The sequence below is a fragment of the Macaca mulatta genome, chromosome 6, assembly GCF_049350105.2.
Source record: "Macaca mulatta isolate MMU2019108-1 chromosome 6, T2T-MMU8v2.0, whole genome shotgun sequence".
In the NCBI taxonomy this organism is placed as follows: Eukaryota; Metazoa; Chordata; class Mammalia; order Primates; family Cercopithecidae; genus Macaca; species Macaca mulatta.
In genome coordinates this window covers 12,034,472-12,048,781 of record NC_133411.1, presented here as the reverse complement: position 1 = coordinate 12,048,781, position 14,310 = coordinate 12,034,472, and positions in this window count along the sequence as shown.

Here is a 14,310-nt window from a genome sequence, read left to right as displayed (position 1 = left end):
TGAGGGAGAGATCCTGAGGGCCTCCAGGTCCCGGTTCGTGGACACTTACGAGGGCAGTGTTTGGGAAGGACGCTGCCACCGGTGAGAGGAGAGAAGTCATTCTTTGGAGTCAAGCTGTTACGGCTTGGGGATAATTTTTTCCATTTATTTTGCTTCTCCAGCTGAGGAATCATACGGTATGTATTCTAATTTTATTTTTAATGTTTATGTGATGGGCTAGCTGAGACATTCCTCTCTGAACCCTGACATTCTTTCTTCCATCATCCAATTCTGTTTCCTGAGGGAGCCCCAGGATGAGCTGGGTGCTTGTTATCCAGAGTCTATTACCAGCCACCCCTGCCTGATGGCATGCTGCTGTTCCTCTAATGCGAACACGAAAACAGCAAGAAACACAGCACTCTTTTTAACTAAAAAAAATAAAAATAAAAAGCTAGTGTGTGGGAAGTGTGGAGAATGGAGTTAAGGAAGGGAGAGTGCCATATATGTTATATAGAATACAAATAGGCTGGCCGCCTGGAAACACAAATAAGACAGCCACAGAGCATGCATCCCGACTCTGCCCTGTCAGAGAGACACAGCTTCAGAGGCTCGTTTCACTACTCGTGTTGTGCTAGGAAGTGAAGTCTAGAAAAATATATTCTGTTCTGTATCATTTTGCGATCATCACGTCTGGGCTATTTCCAGGTGCCAGGTGGAAAGCGAGAGAGAGAGAGAGATGGAATTCTCACACACTGGGATTCCCTAGGCGTTTCTATGGTTTATGGAGATGAAGAAATGGAACCGCAGAGATCAGTAATCTAGGGGGTGTCACCAGGTTAGGAGTGAATGAATAGAAGGTGCAAATTAAAGTATTGGGTGCATAGAATGGCTAGTTAGGCTAGTCAGGAGTTGTTTTGGGGTGGGGTGGGGGCTGCCAGCACTGGCCAGCCATGCCCGGCTGCATCATTGTTGCATTAAATCATCCAGTACACAAAGCCAAGTGGAAAGCACTAAGTTGTTTTATTATCATCATCATTAATTTTAATGAGAATTTTCCAAGTTATTCCTAAAGGAGTGTCTCTCAACTCCCATTTCCGTCCAAAATGAACCAGGACCTAAAATGTGACCAATCCCTCATCCTATCCCACACCCAGCAGATACCAGAATTCTTTGAGTTTCCACTTCATGGTACTCTAGGTCACTGAGGGGAGGGAGATGGATACACACACACAGAAATGACATCACAACGTCCCCACTCGTTTGCCATCTATACCCCACAGACGAATCCCTTAATCAGCATTGGCTTGAGAAAGAGCCAAGCTTTTCCAGTCCGTCCATGTGTCCCTCCTACACTGCCCAGACCACCATGCTGAGATCTCCAATGACCCCACTCTGGAAGGTCCTCCGAGATTTTTAACTGGCACAAGGACTTCTGTTTTCTAGGAAAGGTGCTCCTGAGTCAGCTAGTGCAGTCTCTGGGATTGGCTGACTTAACTGGAGCTTGTTATCTCCCTGGTCTGCTAGAGCTGAGTCCCCAGACCCGACTACAAACCAGAACCAGCCAAGCAGTGGGTGACATATGGGCTCCCAAGCTCTGCTTCCAAGAACTAGATCAACAGGTTCTCCAGGCGGGGCTCAGGTGTTGACATTTTAAATGAGATCTCTGGGTGATTCCTCGTGCAGTCAGGACTGGGAGGCATTGGCAAGATGGGGAGCATTGTGCTAAGGGAATGCTCTACGGGAAGGTTTTAATGACAGAAAGGAGACAATACTGTAGGCAGGAGTTGGTGGAAGGACCCAATAGGACTCCAGTTAGTGAAAGGGCAATCACGGAAGGGGTCTGGGGACACCCAAGGGAGCAGCTGGGCTTTTGGGCCCCAATATTATGAATAAAGGACTCAAAAACTGACAACACCTACTTTGCACTCCTAGGTTTGGCCTAGGAACAGTCTGACACTATAGACAGCCTTGCTACGTTGGCCAACATGTGGAGAGGAACATTTTTCTCCCAGCAACCCCGCCCTGATGGAGGGCAGATATAAACCCATGCTCATCTGCAAGCAAGCCGAGCCGACTCGCCCTTTCCTGGACCCATCTCTAAAGCACCCTAACCCAACCATTCTGCCTTCATTTCTTGGGCAGATAAAATTGGCGCAGAACCAAACTCATGCACAATGACAGAACTTCTTAGTGGAAATATTAGCTTGGTGCACAATTGTTTGAGCATCCTCCTCTGTGTCAACCTTGCTTTTCACATTTAGTTGTATGAACAGCTGGGTTCTTGGCCTCTGGGTCCCTGACAAACCAAACAATAGCCTAAGTAACAGCCCTGGTTACAGTGGTTATGACCATTTCCCAGAGTTGCCAGAGGCAGCTCCAGCCAACCTCAATTCTGCTTTTCTGGCTCTGTGACAAAGCCGTGGATACATCCCATGCACCCAGGGTCCCAGAACACCTGTGCCTTGTGCTGTCTTGAGACAGCAGCAGTAGCCATTTACCCAATGTCTTCTACCAATGCGCTCTTTGTCCAACATTTTACATGCATGATTCTCATCTTGAGCACAGCCCTATTTCATATATGTATATATATGTGTGTATATATATACACGCACACACACATATATGTATGTATGTGTATGTATATATTTTATATATATATATATAATTTCATAGCTAAGAAAAGTGAATTTCAGAGAAATTTAGAGTGGCTTCTCCCAAATATACAGCCAGTAAATGGGTTTTAGATGTTTTAGTATTTTAATAACTAGGCTATTGTCAAGTACTGAGAAGTGAATGCATTTGCTGTAAAATGATTATTTTTATAATTTTAAATCATAAATGAACCCTGAGTCATTTGTTTTTCGCTCAAGATCAATGACTCAATTATTCAATTAAGATAAACAACAATAACAACAACAACAACAACAACAAAAGTATAACCAAACTGCAAGTCTAAACGCATCTCTGCTGGAGTAAGCCAGGGCAAGCAGTCATGTTGTGGTATTGGCAAAGTTTCCATTCCAAGAACAAATCTTCTTTTGGTTTTTATAATTTCCAAACAAATTGGATTAAAAAATGACAGTTTGATAATTGGTATAGTCATCCTGCACTGGATTCATCGTCTATGCCTGATGAAAGCAAAGCGAACAAAGATCAAATAACATACTCTCTTAGAAATGACAATAAAATATACAAATAACTCATGGATTAGTCAGCTGGAGCTACCATAACAAAATAACCAAAGACTGGATGACTTAACCAACAGAAATTTATCTTTACACAGGTCTAGAGGCTGGAAGTCCAAGATCAAGGTGGCAGCAGGGCTGCTTTCCCCTGAGGCCTCTCTCCTTGGTTTGCAGATGGCTGCCTTCTCCCTGTGTCTGCCTGGCATGGGCTTTTCTCTGTGTGTGCACATCCCTAGTGTCTCTTCATCTTCTTACCAGACGTGAGTCATATTGGACTGATATCCCATCCTTATGACCCCATTTAACCTTAATTACCTCTTAGAGGCTCTGTCCCCAAATGCAGTGACATTGGAAGTTAGGGCTTCAACATATGAATTTTGGAGGAGGCAGAATTCAACCCATAGCAGCTCTTCAGCAATGACAGTGCAGTTCCTGAAAAAAGAGTGTTCAATCATATATCTTTAAAATTATCAAATAAGAAAGAGAATTATTCACATTATTCTGGAGTCAGAAAGAACTATTTGGAATTAACTTAGAATTAGTCCACCACTGTTTCTTCAACTCATTGCATATAGATTAAGAAAGACATTTTTCAGTAGCTGGAAGAATTTGCCCTCAAAACTCATAAATGAACTGTTGAGACAATTTTATATTTTTATATGGCATTTTAAAAGAAAGATTACATCGTATTTTATAATCGTGAATCAAAATTCATGGTTACTTAAATTAGTTTCACTTTGGGTCAATAGTTACTTTTTGACTAATGTTTTACTTGTATTCATTTAATCTGCTGAGAATTTATGTGGCAATGATCACGTATTTTTAACATTTATAGTTTTATAAATTTACATTTTACTTGGCATTTCTGAATATGTTTGCAAATTGTTATATTTGCAGTGTTACTGAGTGTGCAACGTCACTGGCTTTTTGTTTGTTTGTTTGTTTGAGACGGAGTCTCTCTGTTGCCAGGCTGGAGTGCAGTGGTGTGATCTCAGCTCACTGCAACCTCCGCCTCCCAGGTTCAAGTGATTCTCCTGTCTCAGCTTCCTGAGCAGCTGGGACTACAGGCGCCTGCCACCATGCCCAGCTGATTTTTGTATTTTTAGTAGAGATGGGGTTTCGCCATGTTGGCCAGGATGGTTTCCATCTCTTGACCTCGTGATCTGCCCACCTCAGCCTCCCAAAGTGCTGGGATTACAGGCATGAGTCACCGCGCCCGGCCTGGCTTTCTAACCAATTGGAGCCATGTTGGGATGTTGTGCTTCTGCTCCCTGCAATGGTCCCTAGGAGCTGGCTCTGACTCCAGTTCAATCCATCTCTTCCAGTTTGCTCTGTTCCTGCCATGAGATGGACTTTCTGTTCCCCAAACTCAACATGCGCACTTTACCTGGCCTTCAGGTGGGGCTTCACCTGTGCGTTCCTACAGCCTTGAACACACAGCCCCTCCCCTGCCTGGCTCCCCCATCGTAGCTGTCATCCCTCTGTGGATTTCAGGCCCATGAGGGCAGCCACAGCATCTGTCTTGTTCTGTCTCATTCACCACTGCATCCAGGCAACAGAGGCTCCATGAGCACTGAAGGAAGCTGGAGGCACTTTTCTGTGTAACTCCAGGGCCCAACTTCTGGGTGTCAACCCCTTCTTCTCTGGCTCCAGGTCCTTGGCTGCTGTGCCCTTGTTTTTGAACTATGTCTACTTGGTCTGTTCACTTCTCTGAATTATGCTCTTGAGCCTTGTCTCTCTTTCTGATGAAGGTCAGAAAGAGACCTGATGGAAGGTCCATCAGTGTTTGTTCTCCCCAGGCTCTGGGGTTCCGGTTTCACTGGGCCTGTGACTTCAGTGGGGGATGGTGTTTCTGGGCTAGTGCTCAGCACGACTTCACATCTCCCAGACAGACACTAGCCCCTTTCTCTTCTTGTTTCCGGTTAGGTGCATAAACAAGTTCCTGCTCTGAAAACGGCCCACCCCACCTCTGCTATTTCCAGAGTAAGAGTGAATGATGAATAGGAAGCCCCAGGAAGGCTCAGTCCTTACCGACTCAAGTGATCAGCCTCCTCTTCCTTGGCTTTCTGGCCAAGATCTTCTTTTTGCATACTTAAGGACAATCCATTCCATTCTCAGAGAATTGGTTTTCCTAATTTCACACTAAGAATGATGGGAGTGGAGGATGCGAGGTTTCTGAATCCTAACAATGCTCTGTTTCTTGATCTGAGTGCTTAGTACACAGGGTGTTCAGTCTGGGAAAATTCAGAGAGCTATGAATACTTGTGATATGGTTTGGTTGTGGCTCCACCCAAATCTTATCTTGAATTGTAACTCCCACAATCCCCACATGTCATGGGAGGAAGCTGGTGGGAGGTAATTGAATCAAGGGTGCAGGTCTTTCCTGCGCTGTTCTCATGATAGTGAATAGTCTCGTGAGATCTGATGGTTTTAAAAATGGGAGTTTCCCTGCACAAGCTCTCTCTTTTTGCTTGCTGCCATCCACATAAGGTGTGACTTGCTCCTCCTTGCCTTGCACAATGATTGTGAGGCCTCCCCAGCCATGTGGAACTGTAAGACCAATAAACCTCCTTATTTTGTAAATGCCCAGTCTCAGGTATGTCTTTATCAGAAGCATGAAAAGGGACTAATACGACTTGTGATTTATATGGTTTTAATATGTGACTCTCCAACACAAATCCCCTTCCCTACATAAAAACCCACACTGAGAAGGAACACTAAAGACAATTTCAAAAATGGTGCCCCCTCCACCAAAATATTACCCATAATACCACCTTTCTCACTCTTCCCTTTTGTGTACTTCATTCCAGATTCTGTGGATATGCATTTCTATTTCATGCAGATCTTTATTGCATCCTGCTTTTCCCCACTTAACATTATATAATAAACATTTTTTCATAAGTCAGTTGCTATAATTTTAATTTTAATGGTTTTGCATTTTAATCACTGTTAAATAAAATTTATGAGAGCCTATTGATATGGACTCAGCTTCTGCACTAGGCCCCAGCAGACCAAACCAAAATGGACTCACTTATGCTAAAGTTCCACATCACCAAACCAAAACTAAGTTGAATCATGGGGGTGGATTCCTCCACACTGTTCTTGTGCTAGTGCCTAAGTCCCATGAGATAGGATGGTTTTATAAATGGTTGTCCCCCTGCACAAGCTCTCCTGCCTGCTTCCATGTAGGATGTGACTTTGCTCCTTATTCACCTTCCACCATGATTGTGAGGCCACCCCAGCCATGTGGAACTGTGAGTCAATTAAACCTCTTTCCTTTATAAATTACCCAGTCTTGGGTATATCTTTATTAACAGCATAAGAACAGACTAATACAGTGTCCCTCTTTGTCTCTGATGATATTTTTTGTTATGATATTCTTCATGTAATATTTAATTTGTCCAGACAAGACATTGGAAACCAGATCTCGGCTTCCTTCTGGCTGTGTGACATTGAGAAAGTTACTTAACCTCTCTGAGTCTCTGTTTTCTCATAAGTAAACTGAAGTGAGGATAATAATAAGATGTATATCACATATGTAATAATCATCATCACAGCAATGGATGTTTTTAGAAAAAGAACTAAATAGAATATTCCAAGTCCTAACAGTGCCTGACACATGGTAAGCTCTCAGAAAACTTTTTGTGAATTAAAGAGGGAAGAGAGAAGACTTGAGGAATAATGGGAAGTCCCATTTCAGCGCTGAGAGGGCATGGGAGCAACTGTATACACAGATCATGGGTGTTTTTAGGAATTAACAATTCAAGCATCCCTTTGCTGAAGCAGGCCACTTGGGCTCTCTTTTCTGAGAGCCTGTCACCAGCTCTCTAAAGCTCTCAATGTGGAGAGGACTCTGAGTCTGACATTTTGAGTTTTCAAGGTGTTTCATTCAAGGCAGCCATCCACTTGTTTAAAAAAAAAAAAAAAAAAGAGGCAGAGGAGAAAGGAAAGTGATTGCCCTACTCTCTCCAGAAATTCTTTCATGTAGACAAAAGAGGATCCAGGTCACACGTCAACCCCTTCTCTCTCTCTAATTCCTCCAACACAAACTGGTGCAAGGTGCATCGTCCTAAAGCCTAGCCCCAAACAAGGCACCTTCTAGCTTAAAAAACGTGCTTTTTAAAACTGTGTGTCAAATTATGTCAGAAAAGTTTGGACTTTGTGTTCAAAGCCCTCCAGAATCTGGCTCCTATCCACCTCTCTGGCCTTACCACAAATCTCCGATGCGACCTCCACATGCCGGCCAGCTCCACTGCTTCCTGAGCCTGGATTACTTTCCAGTGACTTCTCACCTCTGTGTCTTTAATTACACTGTTTTCTCCACTTCATTCATCTACCTCTGTTAACAGTTTACCCATTCTTCAAATGACTATCTATCCTGTAGAGTGCTCACCTACCCTCCCTATGTACTGTGTTTCTCATTCATTTTAATCCCATAAACTCTTTTTGGGGGGAGGGGGGACGGAGTTTTGCTCTTGTTGCCCAGGCTAGAATGCAATGGCACAATATCGGCTCACTGCAACCTCTGCCTCACGGGTTCAGGTGATTCTCCTGTCTCAGCCTCCCAAGTAGCTGGGATTACAGGCGCCTACCACCACACCCAGCTAATTTTTGTATTTTTAGTAGAAACAGGGTTCCACCATATTGGTCAGCCTGGTCTCGAACTCTTGACCTCAGGTGATTCACCTGCCTTGGCCTCCCAAAGTGCTGGGATTACAGGCATGAGACACCGTGCCCACCTCTTGACAAGATTTCAAAGTGACATTAACAAAACAAATGTAGAGACTTGACTGAGAAGTCAATCAAATGAATACAGGATGTGAGGGGCCCACAGGGAACCACAATCCATGCGAGAAGGTCTAAGGGCGGTAGTGGAATGCACGTTCCATCTTGCTGCAAGGACAGCTCATACCATCTTGGTACATGCTCACGGAAACAGTGACCAGACCCAAAGCCACGATCACACTGTTATGCATTAAATCACGGTCTATTCCTGTGTGAGTTCCCCAGTGGGCCTGCCTCATTTTTCTCTACTAACATCAGGAAAGTAAACGGTGATTACACCTCTCCCTGGCAGAACTCAGCATTCGGGAAATCTCAGAGTTACATCTTCTAGGAACTTTAATGAGGATCCTCAGGAAAGTGAGACTACATGGCTTACTTTCTACTACGGCCTGGATCTGAAAGTTGGACGCTTCTACTTGACAAAACCAGACGCACAAAATCCACAAACCAGAATCGACCCCACTGTGAAGACTTTCTAAATTAGCTACAGAAAGGAACGCACATGTATCAATTTAGCAGTTTATAATGGGCAATAATTTACCGAAATTACAACTAATTATGAAGCTACTTTATATTAGAAAAGCTAAGGAAGTACTTGCCTTCATGAAAGATCCACTATGTTACTATTTGTTTGGTAGATTCCATCATCCAAAAGAAAGAGGTATGTGAGGAGTGGGAATATGTGTGCATTGGTGTGTTGAATGAACATTTTTTAGAATTCTACTGTAATACAGCTATTGATTTTTTAACTATTTATCTTTGCACTTTAAGTGGTCATTCTAGGGATTAGAATATACATTTTTATCTCTTCACAGCCTGCTTATTTCTTTTTTTTTTTAATTATACTTTAAGTTCTGGGATACATGTACAGGACGTGCAGGTTTGTCACATAGGTATACACGTGCCATGGTCGTTTGCTGCACCCATCAGCCCACTATCTACATTAGGTATTTCTCCTAATGCTATCCCTCCCCCAGCCCCCCACCCCTTGATAGGCCCCAGTGTGTAATGTTCCCCTCCCTGTGTCCATGTGTTCTCATTGTTCAGCTCCCACTTATGAGTGAGAACATGTGGTGTTTGGTTTTCTGTTCTTGAGTTAGTTTGCTGAGAATGATGGTTTCCAGCTTCACCCATATCCCTGCAAAGGACGTGAACTCATCCTTTTTTACGGCTGCATAGTATTCCATGGTGAATATGTGCCACATTTTCTTTATCCAGTCTATCATTGCTGGGCATTTGGGTTGGTTTCCAGTCTTTGCCATGGTAAATAGTGCACAGTCTACTTATTTCTAATGTACCACTTCATATAACATAATGAAACTTGCAGCCTTACTGGTCACTTGATCTGTCTTCCATCCTAGATGCTGTAGCTATCATATCTATTATAAACTCCACATGTCATGGTATAATGTTTGCTTTCAATCAGTCATGTGTATTTTTATTTGAAGATCTGTGATTTGGGACATATACATCTATGATTGTTTTAACTTCCTGATTAATTGACCCTTTATCATTTTAAAGTGTCCCTCTTTATCTCTGGTAATATTTTTTGTTGTGATGTGTAGTATCTGATATTAATGTATAGCTACCCCAGTATTTTTACGCTATATGCATGGTACATCTTTTAACACCTGTTTACCTGTATATCTTTCAAACTATCTATATCTGCATATTTAAAGCACATCTTGCTTTCTTGAGTTGGGCCTTGCTTTTTTATCCATCCAGACTATCTCTGCCTCTTAGAGTGTTTAGTCCATTTACATATGATGGCCTCTTACATTTACATTGGAAAGATAAGGTGGGATTCAGATCTACTATTTTACTACTTGTTTCCTGTTCATCCCATCTATTTTTGGTTTCTCTCCTCCTCCTTTTCTATTTCCATTGGGGTTAATTGAATACTTAGTAGAATTTGCTGTTTATGATGCTAGATGGCTCTCTGGTTGTTCATCTCTCCCTCCCTGTCTCTGGTGTCCTGGTTCTCACCATTCTTTAGCTGCTGCTATCCCTCCAGAGAGATACAGAGCATCGCGGGTGGCTCCCATTTCTTCATCCCTCTCCACCTGCTTGGCCCTTCGCTGTTGCTTAGACAAATGCTTGCACTTACCTGCTTGCAAAACAAGGCAAAGGAGCATTTTCTGAGAAATGCAGCAGAAGTCTATGTATGACTTTGAGGTGGCGCCTGCTTTTTTCACTGGTTGAGTTCCTTTTTTTTTCCCCCCGAGATGGAGTTTCGCTCTTGCTGCCCATGCTGGAGTGCAGTGGCGCCATCCCGGCTCACCGTAACCTCTGCCTCCTGCATTCTAGCGATTCTCCTACCTCAGCCTTCCGAGTAGCTCGGATTACAGGCATGCGCCACCGCACCCAGCCAATTTTTTGTATTTTTAGTAGAGACGGGATCTCTGGGGTTGAGTTCTTTTGGTGGTTAGTCGAAGGAGCTACTTGAGCAGCCCGGGTGACATTAGCAAAGCGCAGGGTCTCAGCTTCGAGAGCTGGAAGACACTTGGTGAGAAAAATTCAGGAAGGTACAGTGAATGCCTCAACAGCACAGCTACCGGCATCGCGCAGCCGGCGGCAGGACAAGCCCGGCCTCACGGTGAGTGACTCTGCTCCTGACCTTGGTCCTTAACCCTGGCCGCACATTGCAGCCGCCAAGGTTGGGAAGAAAATGCTGATAGCAGGGAACCTCCTCAAACCAATTAATTCAGGATCCTTGGGCCAGGCTCAGAAGGTGGATTGTTTTAAAGCTCCCCAGGTAATTCTAACATGCAGCCAGAGTAGGTAACCAGCGAATTTGTTCATCCGGATCTCAGGAGAGGCCGACGCGCCCCAGAGTCCATCTTTTTCCTGATTTCCTGCCCTCCCTTCCTCCTCTTTCTGCATTCATCCCAACTCTCACCTGGGACTCCAGGAGCCCAGAGGGAGAACGTCTTCATCTGGGGACCATTCCCCATCAGCACCACAGGAGGCATTTGGCCATGTCTGAAAACAGTTTTGTTTGTCACCGCCTGGGGAAACAGTGCTACTGCTATCTAATGTGTAGAAGCCAGGGGTGCCGCTAAACATCCAACAATGCACAATCCAAATCCCGCAAACCAAATGTTAATAGTACCAAGAGGGAGAAACCTCGGTCTATAGGGAGGAAAGGTGTGCTACAGTGACCTCAGGCCAGTGGCTTCTCACCCCAGACACAACTGGGGTACAAGGGGGCTGTGCACAAACTGGAGCCCCAGTCAGATGCACCCATGACCACTGGACCCCCTCTCCAAAGAATTTTCTCATATTCCACACTGGGTAATTCATCTGCTCTTATCAAAATCAGCCAGATATGAGGAAGGGCTAAAACCATTGGGAAGTAAAATTCTCTGGAGACCAGGGATGACAAAAAGAAAAAAAACAAAAAAAAAGACTAAATGTTATTTGCAAAGCCCATACATTCAGCAGGTACACTGTGGCTATGCACAACTATTAGCCCAAGAAAAATTAATTCTAGATTTCATTCAGTAGACACTGGCGTTTAAAAAATATATACTCAATTTGGAGCAGCACCATCATGGCCAATGCCACTGGCTATCTGGGGGAAGGCACTGTCAATCACCAAGTCTGTGAAGCAGAAAAACAGTAATTTCGGAGCACTTGCAAATCACCCAAAGAGTGGTCTGTTTTCAGTTCTTTTTTTCCATTTTAAAGCATTCAAGAACCAGCTAGATGGAAAGTACTTCTCTGAAAATTTGAAGATAGAAGGTTTATTGGTTCTCTTCAGACAAAAAGAGGGAAAATAAGGCAGTGGCCACAAAGCAAATGAAGTGTGCGTTTCCCTCACTCTGCGCCTGATGAATGGAATAGTCAAATGAGCCAATCTCAGTGGAGAAGGAAAAAAAAAAAAAACAACGAGCCGTGCACACTGGATTTGCAGGCTGTATGTGATGGGTGTCAGAATCAGAGAAGAGAGTCCTGATTCCTCGACAAATAAAAATACCTGCCGTTAGAGAAAATGTTGAGAGCTGTTCATACAGGCTGACACTAATGCAATGAAGACTGAGCCTTTAATTCATAACCACCACAGACATCCAGGTCCCGTGGGAAGTGTGGCTATGAGTGGGGAAGAAACTCCAGTTCTGTTTCATGGCAGGACCCTCCTGGTTACACAAGAGCCAGCAGGAGCCAGGGAATGTTTTATGAGGAGCATGGTTGTTAAGGTGTCACCTCTTGAGTTAGAATGGGAGCCTTTTCCTATTAAGAACATTTTAAAGCAGAGTCAAAAACTATCCCCCGCTCTTTTCTATTCCCACGACAGCAGGCATCTAAGAAAGAATGATCAGTTAGAAATCTCCAAACATTGGGGTCGTATTTTTCTGTGTCTGATTGCTTGGTGTCACTTTCCAAAGTTTCTCTTCTCAGTCCATTTACCAGAGTTCATTTGCTCTTGAGACGACAAAAAAAAAAAAAAAAAAAGAGTAACTGAGTATCAGTTTGATGGTGAAATATGCGTGATTCTCCATATTTATAACCATCCTAAAGCTAAAACTAATGGGTGTAGCTGCACCAACTTTACCTGTTTGGTCCTTGGAACCACTGCACTTATTCTGGGCATTCTCTAGGTCAGAAGAAGCAGGACCTAGCAAACCTGGATTCTTTTTTTTCTTGTTTCTATTCATTTTTTTAATCGACAGGTAAAAATTTTATCTGTTTATGGTGTCTTTTGATATATGCACACATTGTAGCATGGCTAAATCAAGCTAATTGGCATATGCATTGCCTCACATACTTATTTCTTTGTAGCGAAAACACTCTGTTAGAAATTTTCAAGTATGCAAAACAATGCTTTTTTAACTATAGTCACCAGATCTCTTCAATTTATTCCTCCCGTCTACCCAAAGTTTTGTATTCTTTGACCAACATCTCACCCCTTCTGCCCCACGCTGCCACAACCCCTGGTAACCACCATTCTACTCCCTGTTTCTGAGTTCACCTTCTAGAGTCCACATATAAGTGAGATCATATAGTAGTTATCTTTCTATGTCTGGCTTATTTCACTTAACATGATGTCCTTTAGGCTCATCCACATTGTAAACCACAGAATTCCTTCCTTTTATGGCTAAATAGGATTCCACTGTGTATGTACATATTTCTTTATCCATTCATCCACTGATGAGCATATCATCAAGATGTGATTGATTCCATATCTTGGCAATTTTTAATAATGCTTCAATGACCATGGCAGAAGTCTTAGATTCTTCATCTAAAATCAGACTGAACATTACTGTCTTGGATCTCCCTTGGTTGAGAAAACAAGTAACAGTGCTGTACTGAGGAGAGGCTGGACCAATCCAACATAAAATGCAACAAGAGATTGACAGCCACTCTCCTGAGATGGTTTTCTGGAATTGTCCCTTGACTCTGTGGCCTTGGAACAGAATGAGGCCAATATGATCCAAATGAAGATGAAACCCAGGATCACACACATATAGGGTTTTAAACAAACAAACATTTCCTCCATGGATAAATGGAAGGAGTAGGGGATGCAAGGATGAATGAATGAAAAAATAAACAAATGAATTGACAAATGGATGCATGAAAGAGTGGTGAGATGGCTGTGTAACTATTTAAGAAAAATTGTTATAATATATGTTAATAATGGGAAGGCAGGCTTTATTCAAGGGGACCCTATAGAGGGGCTTTGCAGTAGGAGACAGAGATGGCGCTCAACTCTACAGTCAACAAGGCCAAGTGAGAATTGGTAGCCAAGGAGCAAAGTGAGGGTCAGCAGGTAAAAAATTACTAAGAGGAAACATCAAAGCTAAAGGATTCTTGTTAGGCTGACTCAACAGGATTACTGCTAAAGGCAGGCCAGGATGGGGGATGAGGAATTGGATCAAGTTTCAAGGGTGGGAGATTTTCACTAAACTGACCCAGCAGAATTCTTGCTAAAACTGGAATAAAAAGGCCAAGGATAGAACCCAAGGTTGGAGATTTGAGGACTCAGAAGAGCCTGTCTGGAGTTAGGTTAAGGGGAGTCTTTGACATAAGGTACATATCTTCTTCAAGCCTCAGTCTTCCTAACCAATGAATGGGAATAATATCAACTTTATAAGATTACGGTAATCATTAAAATGAGAAAATCCTTGTGAACACAGTGCCCATCACATGAGAAGTATTGAAGAGATTCTTTTCCTGCCTCTCCTTCCTATATCTCTCTTTGAAAGAAACATGGTTTCATCAGGATTGATCTACTCTTGCCTTCAGCTTATCACATTTGAGAAATATCCTCCACGTTTATTAGGTAGCTGAGAACCACATAAACCTTCCCTCCCTCCACACAGATGCTAAACTTATGAGCAAAGAGTAGAATAGTAAAACC